Below are 24,849 nucleotides of genomic sequence, written 5' to 3'. Positions count from 1 at the left end.
GGGAAAGGCAGGCAGAGAATTCCCTGCTAGCACCTTCTCTGTGCCTGGGAAGCAGAAGTGTTCACATTGCTTCGCAAGAATCGATTTTGTGCAGAAAACAGTAACACTTGTTCAGAACGAAAGAAAGCACAGAGCCCCAGATTCTATGTTGTCCTGGAGAGCTTGCAGAGCACTGGGGAAAGGCAGGCAGAGAATTCCTTGCTAGCACCTTCTTTGTGCCTGGGAAGCAGAAGTGTTCACATTGCTTCGCAGAATCGCTTTTGTGCAGAAAACACTAACACTTGTTCAGAACGAAAGAAAGCACAGAGCCCCAGATTCTATGTTGTCCTGGAGAGCTTGCAGAGCACTGGGGAAAGGCAGGCAGAGAATTCCCTGCTAGCACCTTCTCTGTGCCTGGGAACCAGAAGTGTTCACATTGCTTCGCAGAATCGCTTTTGTGCAGAAAACAGTAACACTTGTTCAGAACGAAAGAAAGCAGAGAGCCCCAGATTCTATGTTGTCCTGGAGAGCTTGCAGAGCACTGGGGAAAGGCAGGCAGAGAATTCCCTGCTAGCACCTTCTCTGTGCCTGGGAAGCAGAAGTGTTCACATTGCTTTGCAGAATCGCTTTTGTGCAGAAAACAGTAACACTTGTTCAGAATGAAAGAAAGCACAGAGCCCCAGATTCTATGTTGTCCTGGAGAGCTTGCAGAGCACTGGGGAAAGGCAGGCAGAGAATTCCCTGCTAGCACCTTCTCTGTGCCTGGGAAGCAGAAGTGTTCACATTGCTTCGCAAGAATCGCTTTTGGGCAGAAAACACTAACACTTTTTCAGAATGAAAGAAAGCAGAGAGCAACAGATTCTATGTTGTCCTGGAGAGCTTGCAGAGCACTGGGGAAAGGCAGGCAGACAATTCCTTGCTAGCACCTTCTCTGTGCCTGGGAAGCAGAAGTGTTCACATTGCTTCGCAAGAATCGCTTTTGTGCAGAAAACACTAACACTTGTTCAGAACGAAAGAAAGCACAGAGCCCCAGATTCTATGTTGTCCTGGAGAGCTTGCAGAGCACTGGGGAAAGGCAGGCAGAGAATTCCCTGCTAGCACCTTCTCTGTGCCTGGGAAGCATGGTGTTCATATTGCTTCTCAGAATCGCTTTTGTGCAGAAAACACTAACACTTGTTCAGAACAAAAGAAAGCACAGAGCCCCAGATTCTATGTTGTCCTGGAGAGCTTGCAGAGCACTGGGGAAAGGCAGGCAGAGAATTCCCTGCTAGCACCTTCTCTGTGCCTGGGAAGCAGTAGTGTTCACATTGCTTCGCAGAATCTCTTTTGTGCAGAAAACAGTAACACTTGTTCAGAATGAAAGAAAGCACAGAGCCCCAGATTTGCTGTTGTCCTGGAGAGCTTGCAGAGCACTGGGGAAAGGCAGGCAGAGAATTCCCTGCTAGCACCTTCTCTGTGCCTGGGAAGCAGAAGTGTTCACATTGCTTCGCAGAATCGCTTTTGTGCAGAAAACACTAACACTTGTTCAGAACGAAAGAAAGCACAGAGCCCCAGATTCTATGTTGTCCTGGAGAGCTTGCAGAGCACTGGGGAAAGGCAGGCAGAGAATTCCCTGCTAGCACCTTCTCTGTGCCTGGGAAGCAGAAGTGTTCATATTGCTTCTCAGAATCGCTTTTGTGCAGAAAACAGCAACACTTGTTCAGAACGAAAGAAAGCACAGAGCCCCAGATTCTATGTTGTCCTGGAGAGCTTGCAGAGCACTGGAGAAAGGCAGGCAGAGAATTCCCTGCTAGCACCTTCTCTGTGCCTGGGAAGCAGAGTGTTCACATTGCTTCGCAGAATCGCTTTTGTGCAGAAAACACTAACACTTGTTCAGAAGGAAAGAAAGCACAGAGCCCCAGATTTTATGTTGTCCTGGAGAGCTTGCAGAGCACTGGGGAAAGGCAGGCAGAGAATTCCCTGCTAGCACCTTCTCTGTGCCTGGGAAGCAGAAGTGTTCACATTGCTTCGCAGAATCGCTTTTGTGCAGAAAACACTAACACTTGTTCAGAACGAAAGAAAGCACAGAGCCCCAGATTCTATGTTGTCCTGGAGAGCTTGCAGAGCACTGGGGAAAGGCAGGCAGAGAATTCCCTGATAGCACCTTCTCTGTGCCTGGGAAGCAGAAGTGTTCATATTGCTTCGCAGAATCGCTTTTGTGCAGAAAACAGTAACACTTGTTCAGAACGAAAGAAAGCAGAGAGCCCCAGATTCTATGTTGTCCTGGAGAGCTTGCAGAGCACTGGGGAAAGGCAGGCAGAGAATTCCCTGATAGCACCTTCTCTGTGCCTGGGAAGCAGAAGTGTTCACATTGCTTCGCAAGAATAGCTTTTGTGCAGAAAACACTAACACTTTTTCAGAATGAAAGAAAGCAGAGAGCCCCAGATTCTATGTTGTCCTGGAGAGCTTGCAGAGCACTGGGGAAAGGCAGGCAGACAATTCCTTGCTAGCACCTTCTCTGTGCCTGGGAAGCAGAAGTGTTCACATTGCTTCGCAGAATCGCTTTTGTGCAGAAAACACTAACACTTGTTCAGAACGAAAGAAAGCACAGAGCCCCAGATTCTATGTTGTCCTGGAGAGCTTGCAGAGCACTGGGGAAAGGCAGGCAGAGAATTCCCTGCTAGCACCTTCTCTGTGCCTGGGAAGCATGGTGTTCATATTGCTTCTCAGAATCGCTTTTGTGCAGAAAACACTAACACTTGTTCAGAACAAAAGAAAGCACAGAGCCCCAGATTCTATGTTGTCCTGGAGAGCTTGCAGAGCACTGGGGAAAGGCAGGCAGAGAATTCCCTGCTAGCACCTTCTCTGTGCCTGGGAAGCAGTAGTGTTCACATTGCTTCGCAGAATCTCTTTTGTGCAGAAAACAGTAACACTTGTTCAGAATGAAAGAAAGCACAGAGCCCCAGATTTGCTGTTGTCCTGGAGAGCTTGCAGAGCACTGGGGAAAGGCAGGCAGAGAATTCCCTGATAGCACCTTCTCTGTGCCTGGGAAGCAGAAGTGTTCATATTGCTTCGCAGAATCGCTTTTGTGCAGAAAACAGTAACACTTGTTCAGAACGAAAGAAAGCAGAGAGCCCCAGATTCTATGTTGTCCTGGAGAGCTTGCAGAGCACTGGGGAAAGGCAGGCAGAGAATTCCCTGATAGCACCTTCTCTGTGCCTGGGAAGCAGAAGTGTTCACATTGCTTCGCAAGAATAGCTTTTGTGCAGAAAACACTAACACTTTTTCAGAATGAAAGAAAGCAGAGAGCCCCAGATTCTATGTTGTCCTGGAGAGCTTGCAGAGCACTGGGGAAAGGCAGGCAGACAATTCCTTGCTAGCACCTTCTCTGTGCCTGGGAAGCAGAAGTGTTCACATTGCTTCGCAGAATCGCTTTTGTGCAGAAAACACTAACACTTGTTCAGAACGAAAGAAAGCACAGAGCCCCAGATTCTATGTTGTCCTGGAGAGCTTGCAGAGCACTGGGGAAAGGCAGGCAGAGAATTCCCTGCTAGCACCTTCTCTGTGCCTGGGAAGCATGGTGTTCATATTGCTTCTCAGAATCGCTTTTGTGCAGAAAACACTAACACTTGTTCAGAACAAAAGAAAGCACAGAGCCCCAGATTCTATGTTGTCCTGGAGAGCTTGCAGAGCACTGGGGAAAGGCAGGCAGAGAATTCCCTGCTAGCACCTTCTCTGTGCCTGGGAAGCAGTAGTGTTCACATTGCTTCGCAGAATCTCTTTTGTGCAGAAAACAGTAACACTTGTTCAGAATGAAAGAAAGCACAGAGCCCCAGATTTGCTGTTGTCCTGGAGAGCTTGCAGAGCACTGGGGAAAGGCAGGCAGAGAATTTCCTGCTAGCACCTTCTCTGTGCCTGGGAAGCAGAAGTGTTCACATTGCTTCGCAGAATCGCTTTTGTGCAGAAAACAGTAACACTTGATCAGAATGAAAGAAAGCAGAGAGCAACAGATTCTATGTTGTCCTGGAGAGCTTGCAGAGCACTGGGGAAAGGCAGGCAGAGAATTCCCTGCTAGCACCTTCTCTGTGCCTGGGAAGCAAAAGTGTTCACATTGCCTCGCAGAATCGCTTTTGTGCAGAAAACACTAACACTTGTTCAGAACGAAAGAAAGCACAGAGCCCCAGATTCTATGTTGTCCTGGAGAGCTTGCAGAGCACTGGGGAAAAGCAGGCAGAGAATTCCCTGCTAGCACCTTCTCTGTGCCTGGGAAGCAGAAGTGTTCATATTGCTTCTCAGAATCGCTTTTGTGCAGAAAACAGCAACACTTGTTCAGAACGAAAGAAAGCACAGAGCCCCAGATTCTATGTTGTCCTGGAGAGCTTGCAGAGCACTGGAGAAAGGCAGGCAGAGAATTCCCTGCTAGCACCTTCTCTGTGCCTGGGAAGCAGAGTGTTCACATTGCTTCGCAGAATCGCTTTTGTGCAGAAAACACTAACACTTGTTCAGAAGGAAAGAAAGCACAGAGCCCCAGATTTTATGTTGTCCTGGAGAGCTTGCAGAGCACTGGGGAAAGGCAGGCAGAGAATTCCCTGCTAGCACCTTCTCTGTGCCTGGGAAGCAGAAGTGTTCACATTGCTTCGCAGAATCGCTTTTGTGCAGAAAACACTAACACTTGTTCAGAACGAAAGAAAGCACAGAGCCCCAGATTCTATGTTGTCCTGGAGAGCTTGCAGAGCACTGGAGAAAGGCAGGCAGAGAATTCCCTGATAGCACCTTCTCTGTGCCTGGGAAGCAGAAGTGTTCATATTGCTTCTCAGAATCGCTTTTGTGCAGAAAACAGTAACACTTGTTCAGAACGAAAGAAAGCAGAGAGCCCCAGATTCTATGTTGTCCTGGAGAGCTTGCAGAGCACTGGGGAAAGGCAGGCAGAGAATTCCCTGCTAGCACCTTCTCTGTGCCTGGGAAGCAGAAGTGTTCACATTGCTTCGCAAGAATAGCTTTTGTGCAGAAAACACTAACAGTTGTTAGAACGAAAGAAAGCAGAGAGCCCCAGATTCTATGTTGTCCTGGAGAGCTTGCAGAGCACTGGGGAAAGGCAGGCAGAGAATTCCCTGATAGCACCTTCTCTGTGCCTGGGAAGCAGAAGTGTTCACATTGCTTCGCAGAATCGCTTTTGTGCAGAAAACACTAACACTTGTTCAGAACGAAAGAAAGCACAGAGCCCCAGATTCTATGTTGTCCTGGAGAGCTTGCAGAGCACTGGGGAAAGGCAGGCAGAGAATTCCCTGCTAGCACCTTCTCTGTGCCTGGGAAGCAGAAGTGTTCACATAGCTTCGCAAGAATCGCTTTTGTGCAGAAAACACTAACACTTGTTCAGAACGAAAGAAAGCACAGAGCCCCAGATTTGATGTTGTCCTGGAGAGCTTGCAGAGCACTGGGGAAAGGCAGGCAGAGAATTCCCTGCTAGCACCTTCTCTGTGCCTGGGAAACAGAAGTGTTCCCATTGCTTCGCAAAATCGCTTTTGTGCAGAAAACAGTAACACTTGTTCAGAATGAAAGAAAGCACAGAGCCCCAGATTTGCTGTTGTCCTGGAGAGCTTGCAGAGCACTGGGGAAAGGCAGGCAGAGAATTCCCTGCTAGCACCTTCTCTGTGCCTGGGAACCAGAAGTGTTCACATTGCTTCGCAGAATCGCTTTTGTGCAGAAAACAGTAACACTTGTTCAGAACGAAAGAAAGCAGAGAGCCCCAGATTCTATGTTGTCCTGGAGAGCTTGCAGAGCACTGGGGAAAGGCAGGCAGAGAATTCCCTGCTAGCACCTTCTCTGTGCCTGGGAAGCAGAAGTGTTCACATTGCTTCGCAGAATCTCTTTTGTGCAGAAAACAGTAACACTTGTTCAGAAGGAAAGAAAGCAGAGAGCAACAGATTCTATGTTGTCCTGGAGAGCTTGCAGAACACTGGGGAAAGGCAGGCAGAGAATTCCTTGCTAGCACCTTCTCTGTGCCTGGGAAACAGAAGTGTTCACATTGCTTCGCAGAATCGCTTTTGTGCAGAAAACACTAACACTTGTTCAGAACGAAAGAAAGCACAGAGCCCCAGATTCTATGCTGTCCTGGAGAGCTTGCAGAGCACTGGGGAAAGGCAGGCAGAGAATTCCCTGCTAGCACCTTCTCTGTGCCTGGGAAGCAGAAGTGTTCACATTGCTTCGCAAGAATCGATTTTGTGCAGAAAACAGTAACACTTGTTCAGAACGAAAGAAAGCACAGAGCCCCAGATTCTATGTTGTCCTGGAGAGCTTGCAGAGCACTGGGGAAAGGCAGGCAGAGAATTCCCTGCTAGCACCTTCTCTGTGCCTGGGAAGCAGAAGTGTTCACATTGCTTCGCAGAATCGCTTTTGTGCAGAAAACAGTAACACTTGTTCAGAAGGAAAGAAAGCACAGAGCCCCAGATTTTATGTTGTCCTGGAGAGCTTGCAGAGCACTGGGGAAAGGCAGGCAGAGAATTCCCTGCTAGCACCTTCTCTGTGCCTGGGAAGCAGAAGTGTTCACATTGCTTCGCAGAATCGCTTTTGTGCAGAAAACACTAACACTTGTTCAGAACGAAAGAAAGCACAGAGCCCCAGATTCTATGTTGTCCTGGAGAGCTTGCAGAGCACTGGGGAAAGGCAGGCAGAGAATTCCCTGATAGCACCTTCTCTGTGCCTGGGAAGCAGAAGTGTTCATATTGCTTCTCAGAATCGCTTTTGTGCAGAAAACAGTAACACTTGTTCAGAACGAAAGAAAGCAGAGAGCCCCAGATTCTATGTTGTCCTGGAGAGCTTGCAGAGCACTGGGGAAAGGCAGGCAGAGAATTCCCTGCTAGCACCTTCTCTGTGCCTGGGAAGCAGAAGTGTTCACATTGCTTCGCAGAATCGCTTTTGTGCAGAAAACAGTAACACTTGTTCAGAATGAAAGAAAGCAGAGAGCACCAGATTCTATGTTGTCCTGGAGACCTTGCAGAGCACTGGGGAAAGGCAGGCAGAGAATTCCTTGCTAGCACCTTCTCTGTGCCTGGGAAGCAGAAGTGTTCACATTGCTTCGCAGAATCGCTTTTGTGCAGAAAACACTAACACTTGTTCAGAACGAAAGAAAGCACAGAGCCCCAGATTCTATGTTGTCCTGGAGAGCTTGCAGAGCACTGGGGAAAGGCAGGCAGAGAATTCCCTGCTAGCACCTTCTCTGTGCCTGGGAAGCAGAAGTGTTCACATTGCTTCGCAGAATCGCTTTTGTGCAGAAAACACTAACACTTGTTCAGAACGAAAGAAAGCACAGAGCCCCAGGTTTGCTGTTGTCCTGGAGAACTTGCAGAGCACTGGGGAAAGGCAGGCAGAGAATTCCCTGCTAGCACCTTCTCTGTGCCTGGGAAGCAGAAGTGTTCACATTGCTTCGCAAGAATAGCTTTTGTGCAGAAAACACTAACAGTTGTTAGAACGAAAGAAAGCAGAGAGCCCCAGATTCTATGTTGTCCTGGAGAGCTTGCAGAGCACTGGGGAAAGGCAGGCAGAGAATTCCCTGATAGCACCTTCTCTGTGCCTGGGAAGCAGAAGTGTTCACATTGCTTCGCAGAATCGCTTTTGTGCAGAAAACACTAACACTTGTTCAGAACGAAAGAAAGCACAGAGCCCCAGATTCTATGTTGTCCTGGAGAGCTTGCAGAGCACTGGGGAAAGGCAGGCAGAGAATTCCCTGCTAGCACCTTCTCTGTGCCTGGGAAGCAGAAGTGTTCACATAGCTTCGCAAGAATCGCTTTTGTGCAGAAAACACTAACACTTGTTCAGAACGAAAGAAAGCACAGAGCCCCAGATTTGATGTTGTCCTGGAGAGCTTGCAGAGCACTGGGGAAAGGCAGGCAGAGAATTCCCTGCTAGCACCTTCTCTGTGCCTGGGAAACAGAAGTGTTCCCATTGCTTCGCAAAATCGCTTTTGTGCAGAAAACAGTAACACTTGTTCAGAATGAAAGAAAGCACAGAGCCCCAGATTTGCTGTTGTCCTGGAGAGCTTGCAGAGCACTGGGGAAAGGCAGGCAGAGAATTCCCTGCTAGCACCTTCTCTGTGCCTGGGAAACAGAAGTGTTCACATTGCTTCGCAGAATCGCTTTTGTGCAGAAAACAGTAACACTTGTTCAGAACGAAAGAAAGCACAGAGCCCCAGATTCTATGTTGTCCTGGAGAGCTTGCAGAGCACTGGGGAAAGGCAGGCAGAGAATTCCCTGCTAGCACCTTCTCTGTGCCTGGGAAGCAGAAGTGTTCACATTGCTTCGCAGAATCTCTTTTGTGCAGAAAACAGTAACACTTGTTCAGAATGAAAGAAAGCACAGAGCCCCAGATTCTATGTTGTCCTGGAGAGCTTGCAGAGCACTGGGGAAAGGCAGGCAGACAATTCCTTGCTAGCACCTTCTCTGTGCCTGGGAAGCAGAAGTGTTCACATTGCTTCGCAGAATCGCTTTTGTGCAGAAAACACTAAGACTTGTTCAGAACGAAAGAAAGCACACAGCCCCAGATTCTATGCTGTCCTGGAGAGCTTGCAGAGCACTGGGGAAAGGCAGGCAGAGAATTCCCTGCTAGCACCTTCTCTGTGCCTGGGAAGCAGAAGTGTTCACATTGCTTCGCAAGAATCGATTTTGTGCAGAAAACAGTAACACTTGTTCAGAACGAAAGAAAGCACAGAGCCCCAGATTCTATGTTGTCCTGGAGAGCTTGCAGAGCACTGGGGAAAGGCAGGCAGAGAATTCCCTGCTAGCACCTTCTCTGTGCCTGGGAAGCAGAAGTGTTCACATTGCTTCGCAGAATCGCTTTTGTGCAGAAAACACTAACACTTGTTCAGAACGAAAGAAAGCACAGAGCCCCAGATTCTATGTTGTCCTGGAGAGCTTGCAGAGCACTGGGGAAAGGCAGGCAGAGAATTCCCTGCTAGCACCTTCTCTGTGCCTGGGAAGCAGAAGTGTTCACATTGCTTCGCAGAATCTCTTTTGTGCAGAAAACAGTAACACTTGTTCAGAATGAAAGAAAGCACAGAGCCCCAGATTCTATGTTGTCCTGGAGAGCTTGCAGAGCACTGGGGAAAGGCAGGCAGACAATTCCTTGCTAGCACCTTCTCTGTGCCTGGGAAGCAGAAGTGTTCACATTGCTTCGCAGAATCGCTTTTGTGCAGAAAACACTAAGACTTGTTCAGAACGAAAGAAAGCACACAGCCCCAGATTCTATGCTGTCCTGGAGAGCTTGCAGAGCACTGGGGAAAGGCAGGCAGAGAATTCCCTGCTAGCACCTTCTCTGTGCCTGGGAAGCAGAAGTGTTCACATTGCTTCGCAAGAATCGCTTTTGTGCAGAAAACAGTAACACTTGTTCAGAACGAAAGAAAGCACAGAGCCCCAGATTCTATGTTGTCCTGGAGAGCTTGCAGAGCACTGGGGAAAGGCAGGCAGAGAATTCCCTGCTAGCACCTTCTCTGTGCCTGGGAAGCAGAAGTGTTCACATTGCTTCGCAGAATCGCTTTTGTGCAGAAAACACTAACACTTGTTCAGAACGAAAGAAAGCACAGAGCCCCAGATTCTATGTTGTCCTGGAGAGCTTGCAGAGCACTGGGGAAAGGCAGGCAGAGAATTCCCTGCTAGCACCTTCTCTGTGCCTGGGAAGCAGAAGTGTTCACATTGCTTCGCAAGAATCGATTTTGTGCAGAAAACAGTAACACTTGTTCAGAATGAAAGAAAGCACAGAGCCCCAGATTTGATGTTGTCCTGGAGAGCTTGCAGAGCACTGGGGAAAGGCAGGCAGAGAATTCCCTGCTAGCACCTTCTCTGTGCCTGGGAAGCAGAAGTGTTCACATTGCTTCGCAGAATCGCTTTTGTGCAGAAAACACTAACACTTGTTCAGAATGAAAGAAAGCACAGAGCCCCAGATTCTATGCTGTCCTGGAGAGCTTGCAGAGCACTGGGGAAAGGCAGGCAGAGAATTCCCTGCTAGCACCTTCTCTGTGCCTGGGAAGCAGAAGTGTTCACATTGCTTCGCAAGAATCGATTTTGTGCAGAAAACAGTAACACTTGTTCAGAACGAAAGAAAGCACAGAGCCCCAGATTCTATGTTGTCCTGGAGAGCTTGCAGAGCACTGGGGAAAGGCAGGCAGAGAATTCCCTGCTAGCACCTTCTCTGTGCCTGGGAAGCAGAAGTGTTCACATTGCTTCGCAGAATCGCTTTTGTGCAGAAAACACTAACACTTGTTCAGAACGAAAGAAAGCACAGAGCCCCAGATTCTATGTTGTCCTGGAGAGCTTGCAGAACACTGGGGAAAGGCAGGCAGGGAATTCCCTGCTAGCACCTTCTCTGTGCCTGGGAAGCAGAAGTGTTCATATTGCTTCTCAGAATCGCTTTTGTGCAGAAAACAGTAACACTTGTTCAGAACGAAAGAAAGCACAGAGCCCCAGATTCTATGTTGTCCTGGAGAGCTTGCAGAGCACTGGGGAAAGGCAGGCAGAGAATTCCCTGATAGCACCTTCTCTGTGCCTGGGAAGCAGAAGTGTTCACATAGCTTCGCAAGAATCGCTTTTGTGCAGAAAACAGTAACACGTGTTCAGAATGAAAGAAAGCACAGAGCCCCAGATTTGCTGTTGTCCTGGAGAGCTTGCAGAGCACTGGGGAAAGGCAGGCAGAGAATTCCTTGCTAGCACCTTCTCTGTGCCTGGGAAACAGAAGTGTTCACATTGCTTCGCAGAATCGCTTTTGTGCAGAAAACAGTAACACTTGTTCAGAATGAAAGAAAGCACAGAGCCCCAGATTTGATGTTGTCCTGGAGAGCTTGCAGAGCACTGGGGAAAGGCAGGCAGAGAATTCCCTGCTAGCACCTTCTCTGTGCCTGGGAAACAGAAGTGTTCACATTGCTTCGCAGAATCGCTTTTGTGCAGAAAACAGTAACACTTGTTCAGAACGAAAGAAAGCACAGAGCCCCAGATTCTATGTTGTCCTGGAGAGCTTGCAGAACACTGGGGAAAGGCAGGCAGGGAATTCCCTGCTAGCACCTTCTCTGTGCCTGGGAAGCAGAAGTGTTCATATTGCTTCTCAGAATCGCTTTTGTGCAGAAAACAGTAACACTTGTTCAGAACGAAAGAAAGCACAGAGCCCCAGATTCTATGTTGTCCTGGAGAGCTTGCAGAGCACTGGGGAAAGGCAGGCAGAGAATTCCCTGCTAGCACCTTCTCTGTGCCTGGGAAGCAGAAGTGTTCACATAGCTTCGCAAGAATCGCTTTTGTGCAGAAAACAGTAACACGTGTTCAGAATGAAAGAAAGCACAGAGCCCCAGATTCTATGTTGTCCTGGAGAGCTTGCAGAGCACTGGGGAAAGGCAGGCAGAGAATTCCTTGCTAGCACCTTCTCTGTGCCTGGGAAGCAGAAGTGTTCACATTGCTTCGCAGAATCGCTTTTGTGCAGAAAACAGTAACACTTGTTCAGAATGAAAGAAAGCACAGAGCCCCAGGTTTGCTGTTGTCCTGGAGAACTTGCAGAGCACTGGGGAAAGGCAGGCAGAGAATTCCCTGCTAGCACCTTCTCTGTGCCTGGGAAGCATGGTGTTCATATTGCTTCTCAGAATCGCTTTTGTGCAGAAAACAGTAACACTTGTTCAGAACGAAAGAAAGCACAGAGCCCCAGATTCTATGTTGTCCTGGAGAGCTTGCAGAGCACTGGGGAAAGGCAGGCAGAGAATTCCCTGATAGCACCTTCTCTGTGCCTGGGAAGCAGAAGTGTTCACATTGCTTCGCAGAATCGCTTTTGTGCAGAAAACACTAACACTTGTTCAGAACGAAAGAAAGCACAGAGCCCCAGATTCTATGTTGTCCTGGAGAGCTTGCAGAGCACTGGGGAAAGGCAGGCAGAGAATTCCCTGCTAGCACCTTCTCTGTGCCTGGGAAGCAGAAGTGTTCACATTGCTTCGCAGAATCGCTTTTGTGCAGAAAACACTAACACTTGTTCAGAACGAAAGAAAGCACAGAGCCCCAGATTTGATGTTGTCCTGGAGAGCTTGCAGAGCACTGGGGAAAGGCAGGCAGAGAATTCCCTGATAGCACCTTCTCTGTGCCTGGGAAGCAGAAGTGTTCACATTGCTTCGCAGAATCTCTTTTGTGCAGAAAACAGTAACACTTGTTCAGAATGAAAGAAAGCACAGAGCCCCAGATTCTATGTTGTCCTGGAGAGCTTGCAGAGCACTGGGGAAAGGCAGGCAGACAATTCCTTGCTAGCACCTTCTCTGTGCCTGGGAAGCAGAAGTGTTCACATTGCTTCGCAGAATCGCTTTTGTGCAGAAAACACTAAGACTTGTTCAGAACGAAAGAAAGCACACAGCCCCAGATTCTATGCTGTCCTGGAGAGCTTGCAGAGCACTGGGGAAAGGCAGGCAGAGAATTCCCTGCTAGCACCTTCTCTGTGCCTGGGAAGCAGAAGTGTTCACATTGCTTCGCAGAATCGCTTTTGTGCAGAAAACACTAACACTTGTTCAGAACGAAAGAAAGCACAGAGCCCCAGATTCTATGTTGTCCTGGAGAGCTTGCAGAGCACTGGGGAAAGGCAGGCAGAGAATTCCCTGCTAGCACCTTCTCTGTGCCTGGGAAGCAGAAGTGTTCACATTGCTTCGCAAGAATCGATTTTGTGCAGAAAACAGTAACACTTGTTCAGAATGAAAGAAAGCACAGAGCCCCAGATTTGATGTTGTCCTGGAGAGCTTGCAGAGCACTGGGGAAAGGCAGGCAGAGAATTCCCTGCTAGCACCTTCTCTGTGCCTGGGAAGCAGAAGTGTTCACATTGCTTCGCAAGAATAGCTTTTGTGCAGAAAACACTAACAGTTGTTAGAACGAAAGAAAGCACAGAGCCCCAGATTCTATGTTGTCCTGGAGAGCTTGCAGAGCACTGGGGAAAGGCAGGCAGAGAATTCCCTGATAGCACCTTCTCTGTGCCTGGGAAGCAGAAGTGTTCACATTGCTTCGCAGAATCGCTTTTGTGCAGAAAACACTAACACTTGTTCAGAACGAAAGAAAGCACAGAGCCCCAGATTCTATGTTGTCCTGGAGAGCTTGCAGAGCACTGGGGAAAGGCAGGCAGAGAATTCCCTGCTAGCACCTTCTCTGTGCCTGGGAAACAGAAGTGTTCACATTGCTTCGCAGAATCGCTTTTGTGCAGAAAACAGTAACACTTGTTCAGAACGAAAGAAAGCACAGAGCCCCAGATTCTATGTTGTCCTGGAGAGCTTGCAGAACACTGGGGAAAGGCAGGCAGGGAATTCCCTGCTAGCACCTTCTCTGTGCCTGGGAAGCAGAAGTGTTCATATTGCTTCTCAGAATCGCTTTTGTGCAGAAAACAGTAACACTTGTTCAGAACGAAAGAAAGCACAGAGCCCCAGATTCTATGTTGTCCTGGAGAGCTTGCAGAGCACTGGGGAAAGGCAGGCAGAGAATTCCCTGCTAGCACCTTCTCTGTGCCTGGGAAGCAGAAGTGTTCACATAGCTTCGCAAGAATCGCTTTTGTGCAGAAAACAGTAACACGTGTTCAGAATGAAAGAAAGCACAGAGCCCCAGATTTGCTGTTGTCCTGGAGAGCTTGCAGAGCACTGGGGAAAGGCAGGCAGAGAATTCCTTGCTAGCACCTTCTCTGTGCCTGGGAAACAGAAGTGTTCACATTGCTTCGCAGAATCGCTTTTGTGCAGAAAACAGTAACACTTGTTCAGAATGAAAGAAAGCACAGAGCCCCAGATTTGATGTTGTCCTGGAGAGCTTGCAGAGCACTGGGGAAAGGCAGGCAGAGAATTCCCTGCTAGCACCTTCTCTGTGCCTGGGAAACAGAAGTGTTCACATTGCTTCGCAGAATCGCTTTTGTGCAGAAAACAGTAACACTTGTTCAGAACGAAAGAAAGCACAGAGCCCCAGATTCTATGTTGTCCTGGAGAGCTTGCAGAACACTGGGGAAAGGCAGGCAGGGAATTCCCTGCTAGCACCTTCTCTGTGCCTGGGAAGCAGAAGTGTTCATATTGCTTCTCAGAATCGCTTTTGTGCAGAAAACAGTAACACTTGTTCAGAACGAAAGAAAGCACAGAGCCCCAGATTCTATGTTGTCCTGGAGAGCTTGCAGAGCACTGGGGAAAGGCAGGCAGAGAATTCCCTGCTAGCACCTTCTCTGTGCCTGGGAAGCAGAAGTGTTCACATAGCTTCGCAAGAATCGCTTTTGTGCAGAAAACAGTAACACGTGTTCAGAATGAAAGAAAGCACAGAGCCCCAGATTCTATGTTGTCCTGGAGAGCTTGCAGAGCACTGGGGAAAGGCAGGCAGAGAATTCCTTGCTAGCACCTTCTCTGTGCCTGGGAAGCAGAAGTGTTCACATTGCTTCTCAGAATCGCTTTTGTGCAGAAAACAGTAACACTTGTTCAGAATGAAAGAAAGCACAGAGCCCCAGGTTTGCTGTTGTCCTGGAGAACTTGCAGAGCACTGGGGAAAGGCAGGCAGAGAATTCCCTGCTAGCACCTTCTCTGTGCCTGGGAAGCATGGTGTTCATATTGCTTCTCAGAATCGCTTTTGTGCAGAAAACAGTAACACTTGTTCAGAACGAAAGAAAGCACAGAGCCCCAGATTCTATGTTGTCCTGGAGAGCTTGCAGAGCACTGGGGAAAGGCAGGCAGAGAATTCCCTGATAGCACCTTCTCTGTGCCTGGGAAGCAGAAGTGTTCACATTGCTTCGCAGAATCGCTTTTGTGCAGAAAACACTAACACTTGTTCAGAACGAAAGAAAGCACAGAGCCCCAGATTCTATGTTGTCCTGGAGAGCTTGCAGAGCACTGGGGAAAGGCAGGCAGAGAATTCCCTGCTAGCACCTTCTCTGTGCCTGGGAAGCAGAAGTGTTCACATTGCTTCGCAGAATCGCTTTTGTGCAGAAAACACTAACACTTGTTCAGAACGAAAGAAAGCACAGAGCCCCAGATTTGATGTTGTCCTGGAGAGCTTGCAGAGCACTGGGGAAAGGCAGGCAGAGAATTCCCTGATAGCACCTTCTCTGTGCCTGGGAAGCAGAAGTGTTCACATTGCTTCGCAGAATCTCTTTTGTGCAGAAAACAGTAACACTTGTTCAGAATGAAAGAAAGCACAGAGCCCCAGATTCTATGTTGTCCTGGAGAGCTTGCAGAGCACTGGGGAAAGGCAGGCAGACAATTCCTTGCTAGCACCTTCTCTGTGCCTGGGAAGCAGAAGTGTTCACATTGCTTCGCAGAATCGCTTTTGTGCAGAAAACACTAAGACTTGTTCAGAACGAAAGAAAGCACACAGCCCCAGATTCTATGCTGTCCTGGAGAGCTTGCAGAGCACTGGGGAAAGGCAGGCAGAGAATTCCCTGCTAGCACCTTCTCTGTGCCTGGGAAGCAGAAGTGTTCACATTGCTTCGCAAGAATCGATTTTGTGCAGAAAACAGTAACACTTGTTCAGAACGAAAGAAAGCACAGAGCCCCAGATTCTATGTTGTCCTGGAGAGCTTGCAGAGCACTGGGGAAAGGCAGGCAGAGAATTCCCTGCTAGCACCTTCTCTGTGCCTGGGAAGCAGAAGTGTTCACATTGCTTCGCAGAATCGCTTTTGTGCAGAAAACACTAACACTTGTTCAGAACGAAAGAAAGCACAGAGCCCCAGATTCTATGTTGTCCTGGAGAGCTTGCAGAGCACTGGGGAAAGGCAGGCAGAGAATTCCCTGCTAGCACCTTCTCTGTGCCTGGGAAGCAGAAGTGTTCACATTGCTTCGCAGAATCGCTTTTGTGCAGAAAACACTAACACTTGTTCAGAACGAAAGAAAGCACAGAGCCCCAGATTTGATGTTGTCCTGGAGAGCTTGCAGAGCACTGGGGAAAGGCAGGCAGAGAATTCCCTGATAGCACCTTCTCTGTGCCTGGGAAGCAGAAGTGTTCACATTGCTTCGCAGAATCTCTTTTGTGCAGAAAACAGTAACACTTGTTCAGAATGAAAGAAAGCACAGAGCCCCAGATTCTATGTTGTCCTGGAGAGCTTGCAGAGCACTGGGGAAAGGCAGGCAGACAATTCCTTGCTAGCACCTTCTCTGTGCCTGGGAAGCAGAAGTGTTCACATTGCTTCGCAGAATCGCTTTTGTGCAGAAAACACTAAGACTTGTTCAGAACGAAAGAAAGCACACAGCCCCAGATTCTATGCTGTCCTGGAGAGCTTGCAGAGCACTGGGGAAAGGCAGGCAGAGAATTCCCTGCTAGCACCTTCTCTGTGCCTGGGAAGCAGAAGTGTTCACATTGCTTCGCAAGAATCGATTTTGTGCAGAAAACAGTAACACTTGTTCAGAACGAAAGAAAGCACAGAGCCCCAGATTCTATGTTGTCCTGGAGAGCTTGCAGAGCACTGGGGAAAGGCAGGCAGAGAATTCCCTGCTAGCACCTTCTCTGTGCCTGGGAAGCAGAAGTGTTCACATTGCTTCGCAGAATCGCTTTTGTGCAGAAAACACTAACACTTGTTCAGAACGAAAGAAAGCACAGAGCCCCAGATTCTATGTTGTCCTGGAGAGCTTGCAGAGCACTGGGGAAAGGCAGGCAGAGAATTCCCTGCTAGCACCTTCTCTGTGCCTGGGAAGCAGAAGTGTTCACATTGCTTCGCAGAATCTCTTTTGTGCAGAAAACAGTAACACTTGTTCAGAATGAAAGAAAGCACAGAGCCCCAGATTTGATGTTGTCCTGGAGAGCTTGCAGAGCACTGGGGAAAGGCAGGCAGAGAATTCCCTGCTAGCACCTTCTCTGTGCCTGGGAAGCAGAAGTGTTCACATTGCTTCGCAAGAATAGCTTTTGTGCAGAAAACACTAACAGTTGTTAGAACGAAAGAAAGCACAGAGCCCCAGATTCTATGTTGTCCTGGAGAGCTTGCAGAGCACTGGGGAAAGGCAGGCAGAGAATTCCCTGATAGCACCTTCTCTGTGCCTGGGAAGCAGAAGTGTTCACATTGCTTCGCAGAATCGCTTTTGTGCAGAAAACACTAACACTTGTTCAGAACGAAAGAAAGCACAGAGCCCCAGATTCTATGTTGTCCTGGAGAGCTTGCAGAGCACTGGGGAAAGGCAGGCAGAGAATTCCCTGCTAGCACCTTCTCTGTGCCTGGGAAGCAGAAGTGTTCACATAGCTTCGCAAGAATCGCTTTTGTGCAGAAAACACTAACACTTGTTCAGAACGAAAGAAAGCACAGAGCCCCAGATTTGATGTTGTCCTGGAGAGCTTGCAGAGCACTGGGGAAAGGCAGGCAGAGAATTCCCTGCTAGCACCTTCTCTGTGCCTGGGAAACAGAAGTGTTCCCATTGCTTCGCAAAATCGCTTTTGTGCAGAAAACAGTAACACTTGTTCAGAATGAAAGAAAGCACAGAGCCCCAGATTTGCTGTTGTCCTGGAGAGCTTGCAGAGCACTGGGGAAAGGCAGGCAGAGAATTCCCTGCTAGCACCTTCTCTGTGCCTGGGAAACAGAAGTGTTCACATTGCTTCGCAGAATCGCTTTTGTGCAGAAAACAGTAACACTTGTTCAGAACGAAAGAAAGCACAGAGCCCCAGATTCTATGTTGTCCTGGAGAGCTTGCAGAGCACTGGGGAAAGGCAGGCAGAGAATTCCCTGCTAGCACCTTCTCTGTGCCTGGGAAGCAGAAGTGTTCACATTGCTTCGCAGAATCGCTTTTGTGCAGAAAACACTAACACTTGTTCAGAATGAAAGAAAGCACAGAGCCCCAGATTCTATGCTGTCCTGGAGAGCTTGCAGAGCACTGGGGAAAGGCAGGCAGAGAATTCCCTGCTAGCACCTTCTCTGTGCCTGGGAAGCAGAAGTGTTCACATTGCTTCGCAAGAATCGATTTTGTGCAGAAAACAGTAACACTTGTTCAGAACGAAAGAAAGCACAGAGCCCCAGATTCTATGTTGTCCTGGAGAGCTTGCAGAGCACTGGGGAAAGGCAGGCAGAGAATTCCCTGCTAGCACCTTCTCTGTGCCTGGGAAGCAGAAGTGTTCACATTGCTTCGCAGAATCGCTTTTGTGCAGAAAACACTAACACTTGTTCAGAACGAAAGAAAGCACAGAGCCCCAGATTCTATGTTGTCCTGGAGAGCTTGCAGAACACTGGGGAAAGGCAGGCAGGGAATTCCCTGCTAGCACCTTCTCTGTGCCTGGGAAGCAGAAGTGTTCATATTGCTTCTCAGAATCGCTTTTGTGCAGAAAACAGTAACACTTGTTCAGAACGAAAGAAAGCACAGAGCCCCAGATTCTATGTTGTCCTGGAGAGCTTGCAGAGCACTGGGGAAAGGCAGGCAGAGAATTCCCTGCTAGCACCTTCTCTGTGCCTGGGAAGCAGAAGTGTTCACATAGCTTCGCAAGAATCGCTTTTGTGCAGAAAACAGTAACACGTGTTCAGAATGAAAGAAAGCACAGAGCCCCAGATTTGCTGTTGTCCTGGAGAGCTTGCAGAGCACTGGGGAAAGGCAGGCAGAGAATTCCTTGCTAGCACCTTCTCTGTGCCTGGGAAACAGAAGTGTTCACATTGCTTCGCAGAATCGCTTTTGTGCAGAAAACAGTAACACTTGTTCAGAATGAAAGAAAGCACAGAGCCCCAGATTTGATGTTGTCCTGGAGAGCTTGCAGAGCACTGGGGAAAGGCAGGCAGAGAATTCCCTGCTAGCACCTTCTCTGTGCCTGGGAAACAGAAGTGTTCACATTGCTTCGCAGAATCGCTTTTGTGCAGAAAACAGTAACACTTGTTCAGAACGAAAGAAAGCACAGAGCCCCAGATTCTATGTTGTCCTGGAGAGCTTGCAGAACACTGGGGAAAGGCAGGCAGGGAATTCCCTGCTAGCACCTTCTCTGTGCCTGGGAAGCAGAAGTGTTCATATTGCTTCTCAGAATCGCTTTTGTGCAGAAAACAGTAACACTTGTTCAGAACGAAAGAAAGCACAGAGCCCCAGATTCTATGTTGTCCTGGAGAGCTTGCAGAGCACTGGGGAAAGGCAGGCAGAGAATTCCCTGCTAGCACCTTCTCTGTGCCTGGGAAGCAGAAGTGTTCACATAGCTTCGCAAGAATCGCTTTTGTGCAGAAAACAGTAACACGTGTTCAGAATGAAAGAAAGCACAGAGCCCCAGATTCTATGTTGTCCTGGAGAGCTTGCAGAGCACTGGGGAAAGGCAGGCAGAGAATTCCTTGCTAGCACCTTCTCTGTGCCTGGGAAGCAGAAGTGTTCACATTGCTTCGCAGAATCGCTTTTGTGCAGAAAACACTAACACTTGTTCAGAATGAAAGAAAGCACAGAGCCCCAGGTTTGCTGTTGTCCTGGAGAACTTGCAGAGCACTGGGGAAAGGCAGGCAGAGAATTCCCTGCTAGCACCTTCTCTGTGCCTGGGAAGCATGGTGTTCATATTGCTTCTCAGAATCGCTTTTGTGCAGAAAACAGTAACACTTGTTCAGAACGAAAGAAAGCACAGAGCCCCAGATTCTATGTTGTCCTGGAGAGCTTGCAGAGCACTGGGGAAAGGCAGGCAGAGAATTCCCTGATAGCACCTTCTCTGTGCCTGGGAAGCAGAAGTGTTCACATTGCTTCGCAGAATCGCTTTTGTGCAGAAAACACTAACACTTGTTCAGAACGAAAGAAAGCACAGAGCCCCAGATTCTATGTTGTCCTGGAGAGCTTGCAGAGCACTGGGGAAAGGCAGGCAGAGAATTCCCTGCTAGCACCTTCTCTGTGCCTGGGAAGCAGAAGTGTTCACATTGCTTCGCAGAATCGCTTTTGTGCAGAAAACACTAACACTTGTTCAGAACGAAAGAAAGCACAGAGCCCCAGATTTGATGTTGTCCTGGAGAGCTTGCAGAGCACTGGGGAAAGGCAGGCAGAGAATTCCCTGATAGCACCTTCTCTGTGCCTGGGAAGCAGAAGTGTTCACATTGCTTCGCAGAATCTCTTTTGTGCAGAAAACAGTAACACTTGTTCAGAATGAAAGAAAGCACAGAGCCCCAGATTCTATGTTGTCCTGGAGAGCTTGCAGAGCACTGGGGAAAGGCAGGCAGACAATTCCTTGCTAGCACCTTCTCTGTGCCTGGGAAGCAGAAGTGTTCACATTGCTTCGCAGAATCGCTTTTGTGCAGAAAACACTAAGACTTGTTCAGAACGAAAGAAAGCACACAGCCCCAGATTCTATGCTGTCCTGGAGAGCTTGCAGAGCACTGGGGAAAGGCAGGCAGAGAATTCCCTGCTAGCACCTTCTCTGTGCCTGGGAAGCAGAAGTGTTCACATTGCTTCGCAGAATCGCTTTTGTGCAGAAAACACTAACACTTGTTCAGAACGAAAGAAAGCACAGAGCCCCAGATTCTATGTTGTCCTGGAGAGCTTGCAGAGCACTGGGGAAAGGCAGGCAGAGAATTCCCTGCTAGCACCTTCTCTGTGCCTGGGAAGCAGAAGTGTTCACATTGCTTCGCAAGAATCGATTTTGTGCAGAAAACAGTAACACTTGTTCAGAATGAAAGAAAGCACAGAGCCCCAGATTTGATGTTGTCCTGGAGAGCTTGCAGAGCACTGGGGAAAGGCAGGCAGAGAATTCCCTGCTAGCACCTTCTCTGTGCCTGGGAAGCAGAAGTGTTCACATTGCTTCGCAAGAATAGCTTTTGTGCAGAAAACACTAACAGTTGTTAGAACGAAAGAAAGCACAGAGCCCCAGATTCTATGTTGTCCTGGAGAGCTTGCAGAGCACTGGGGAAAGGCAGGCAGAGAATTCCCTGATAGCACCTTCTCTGTGCCTGGGAAGCAGAAGTGTTCACATTGCTTCGCAGAATCGCTTTTGTGCAGAAAACACTAACACTTGTTCAGAACGAAAGAAAGCACAGAGCCCCAGATTCTATGTTGTCCTGGAGAGCTTGCAGAGCACTGGGGAAAGGCAGGCAGAGAATTCCCTGCTAGCACCTTCTCTGTGCCTGGGAAACAGAAGTGTTCACATTGCTTCGCAGAATCGCTTTTGTGCAGAAAACAGTAACACTTGTTCAGAACGAAAGAAAGCACAGAGCCCCAGATTCTATGTTGTCCTGGAGAGCTTGCAGAACACTGGGGAAAGGCAGGCAGGGAATTCCCTGCTAGCACCTTCTCTGTGCCTGGGAAGCAGAAGTGTTCATATTGCTTCTCAGAATCGCTTTTGTGCAGAAAACAGTAACACTTGTTCAGAACGAAAGAAAGCACAGAGCCCCAGATTCTATGTTGTCCTGGAGAGCTTGCAGAGCACTGGGGAAAGGCAGGCAGAGAATTCCCTGCTAGCACCTTCTCTGTGCCTGGGAAGCAGAAGTGTTCACATAGCTTCGCAAGAATCGCTTTTGTGCAGAAAACAGTAACACGTGTTCAGAATGAAAGAAAGCACAGAGCCCCAGATTTGCTGTTGTCCTGGAGAGCTTGCAGAGCACTGGGGAAAGGCAGGCAGAGAATTCCTTGCTAGCACCTTCTCTGTGCCTGGGAAACAGAAGTGTTCACATTGCTTCGCAGAATCGCTTTTGTGCAGAAAACAGTAACACTTGTTCAGAATGAAAGAAAGCACAGAGCCCCAGATTTGATGTTGTCCTGGAGAGCTTGCAGAGCACTGGGGAAAGGCAGGCAGAGAATTCCCTGCTAGCACCTTCTCTGTGCCTGGGAAACAGAAGTGTTCACATTGCTTCGCAGAATCGCTTTTGTGCAGAAAACAGTAACACTTGTTCAGAACGAAAGAAAGCACAGAGCCCCAGATTCTATGTTGTCCTGGAGAGCTTGCAGAACACTGGGGAAAGGCAGGCAGGGAATTCCCTGCTAGCACCTTCTCTGTGCCTGGGAAGCAGAAGTGTTCATATTGCTTCTCAGAATCGCTTTTGTGCAGAAAACAGTAACACTTGTTCAGAACGAAAGAAAGCACAGAGCCCCAGATTCTATGTTGTCCTGGAGAGCTTGCAGAGCACTGGGGAAAGGCAGGCAGAGAATTCCCTGCTAGCACCTTCTCTGTGCCTGGGAAGCAGAAGTGTTCACATAGCTTCGCAAGAATCGCTTTTGTGCAGAAAACAGTAACACGTGTTCAGAATGAAAGAAAGCACAGAGCCCCAGATTCTATGTTGTCCTGGAGAGCTTGCAGAGCACTGGGGAAAGGCAGGCAGAGAATTCCTTGCTAGCACCTTCTCTGTGCCTGGGAAGCAGAAGTGTTCACATTGCTTCGCAGAATCGCTTTTGTGCAGAAAACAGTAACACTTGTTCAGAATGAAAGAAAGCACAGAGCCCCAGGTTTGCTGTTGTCCTGGAGAACTTGCAGAGCACTGGGGAAAGGCAGGCAGAGAATTCCCTGCTAGCACCTTCTCTGTGCCTGGGAAGCATGGTGTTCATATTGCTTCTCAGAATCGCTTTTGTGCAGAAAACAGTAACACTTGTTCAGAACGAAAGAAAGCACAGAGCCCCAGATTCTATGTTGTCCTGGAGAGCTTGCAGAGCACTGGGGAAAGGCAGGCAGAGAATTCCCTGATAGCACCTTCTCTGTGCCTGGGAAGCAGAAGTGTTCACATTGCTTCGCAGAATCGCTTTTGTGCAGAAAACACTAACACTTGTTCAGAACGAAAGAAAGCACAGAGCCCCAGATTCTATGTTGTCCTGGAGAGCTTGCAGAGCACTGGGGAAAGGCAGGCAGAGAATTCCCTGCTAGCACCTTCTCTGTGCCTGGGAAGCAGAAGTGTTCACATTGCTTCGCAGAATCGCTTTTGTGCAGAAAACACTAACACTTGTTCAGAACGAAAGAAAGCACAGAGCCCCAGATTTGATGTTGTCCTGGAGAGCTTGCAGAGCACTGGGGAAAGGCAGGCAGAGAATTCCCTGATAGCACCTTCTCTGTGCCTGGGAAGCAGAAGTGTTCACATTGCTTCGCAGAATCTCTTTTGTGCAGAAAACAGTAACACTTGTTCAGAATGAAAGAAAGCACAGAGCCCCAGATTCTATGTTGTCCTGGAGAGCTTGCAGAGCACTGGGGAAAGGCAGGCAGACAATTCCTTGCTAGCACCTTCTCTGTGCCTGGGAAGCAGAAGTGTTCACATTGCTTCGCAGAATCGCTTTTGTGCAGAAAACACTAAGACTTGTTCAGAACGAAAGAAAGCACACAGCCCCAGATTCTATGCTGTCCTGGAGAGCTTGCAGAGCACTGGGGAAAGGCAGGCAGAGAATTCCCTGCTAGCACCTTCTCTGTGCCTGGGAAGCAGAAGTGTTCACATTGCTTCGCAAGAATCGATTTTGTGCAGAAAACAGTAACACTTGTTCAGAACGAAAGAAAGCACAGAGCCCCAGATTCTATGTTGTCCTGGAGAGCTTGCAGAGCACTGGGGAAAGGCAGGCAGAGAATTCCCTGCTAGCACCTTCTCTGTGCCTGGGAAGCAGAAGTGTTCACATTGCTTCGCAGAATCGCTTTTGTGCAGAAAACACTAACACTTGTTCAGAACGAAAGAAAGCACAGAGCCCCAGATTCTATGTTGTCCTGGAGAGCTTGCAGAGCACTGGGGAAAGGCAGGCAGAGAATTCCCTGCTAGCACCTTCTCTGTGCCTGGGAAGCAGAAGTGTTCACATTGCTTCGCAAGAATCGATTTTGTGCAGAAAACAGTAACACTTGTTCAGAATGAAAGAAAGCACAGAGCCCCAGATTTGATGTTGTCCTGGAGAGCTTGCAGAGCACTGGGGAAAGGCAGGCAGAGAATTCCCTGCTAGCACCTTCTCTGTGCCTGGGAAGCAGAAGTGTTCACATTGCTTCGCAAGAATAGCTTTTGTGCAGAAAACACTAACAGTTGTTAGAACGAAAGAAAGCACAGAGCCCCAGATTCTATGTTGTCCTGGAGAGCTTGCAGAGCACTGGGGAAAGGCAGGCAGAGAATTCCCTGATAGCACCTTCTCTGTGCCTGGGAAGCAGAAGTGTTCACATTGCTTCGCAGAATCGCTTTTGTGCAGAAAACACTAACACTTGTTCAGAACGAAAGAAAGCACAGAGCCCCAGATTCTATGTTGTCCTGGAGAGCTTGCAGAGCACTGGGGAAAGGCAGGCAGAGAATTCCCTGCTAGCACCTTCTCTGTGCCTGGGAAGCAGAAGTGTTCACATAGCTTCGCAAGAATCGCTTTTGTGCAGAAAACACTAACACTTGTTCAGAACGAAAGAAAGCACAGAGCCCCAGATTTGATGTTGTCCTGGAGAGCTTGCAGAGCACTGGGGAAAGGCAGGCAGAGAATTCCCTGCTAGCACCTTCTCTGTGCCTGGGAAACAGAAGTGTTCCCATTGCTTCGCAAAATCGCTTTTGTGCAGAAAACAGTAACACTTGTTCAGAATGAAAGAAAGCACAGAGCCCCAGATTTGCTGTTGTCCTGGAGAGCTTGCAGAGCACTGGGGAAAGGCAGGCAGAGAATTCCCTGCTAGCACCTTCTCTGTGCCTGGGAAACAGAAGTGTTCACATTGCTTCGCAGAATCGCTTTTGTGCAGAAAACAGTAACACTTGTTCAGAACGAAAGAAAGCACAGAGCCCCAGATTCTATGTTGTCCTGGAGAGCTTGCAGAGCACTGGGGAAAGGCAGGCAGAGAATTCCCTGCTAGCACCTTCTCTGTGCCTGGGAAGCAGAAGTGTTCACATTGCTTCGCAAGAATAGCTTTTGTGCAGAAAACACTAACACTTGTTCAGAACGAAAGAAAGCACAGAGCCCCAGATTCTATGTTGTCCTGGAGAGCTTGCAGAGCACTGGGGAAAGGCAGGCAGAGAATTCCCTGCTAGCACCTTCTCTGTGCCTGGGAAGCAGAAGTGTTCACATTGCTTCGCAAGAATCGATTTTGTGCAGAAAACAGTAACACTTGTTCAGAATGA

Source organism: Strix aluco, chromosome 17 (assembly GCF_031877795.1).
Source record: "Strix aluco isolate bStrAlu1 chromosome 17, bStrAlu1.hap1, whole genome shotgun sequence".
In the NCBI taxonomy this organism is placed as follows: domain Eukaryota; kingdom Metazoa; phylum Chordata; class Aves; order Strigiformes; family Strigidae; genus Strix; species Strix aluco.
The sequence above is the reverse complement of the archived record's forward strand: the minus strand, read 5'-3'. Positions refer to the sequence as shown.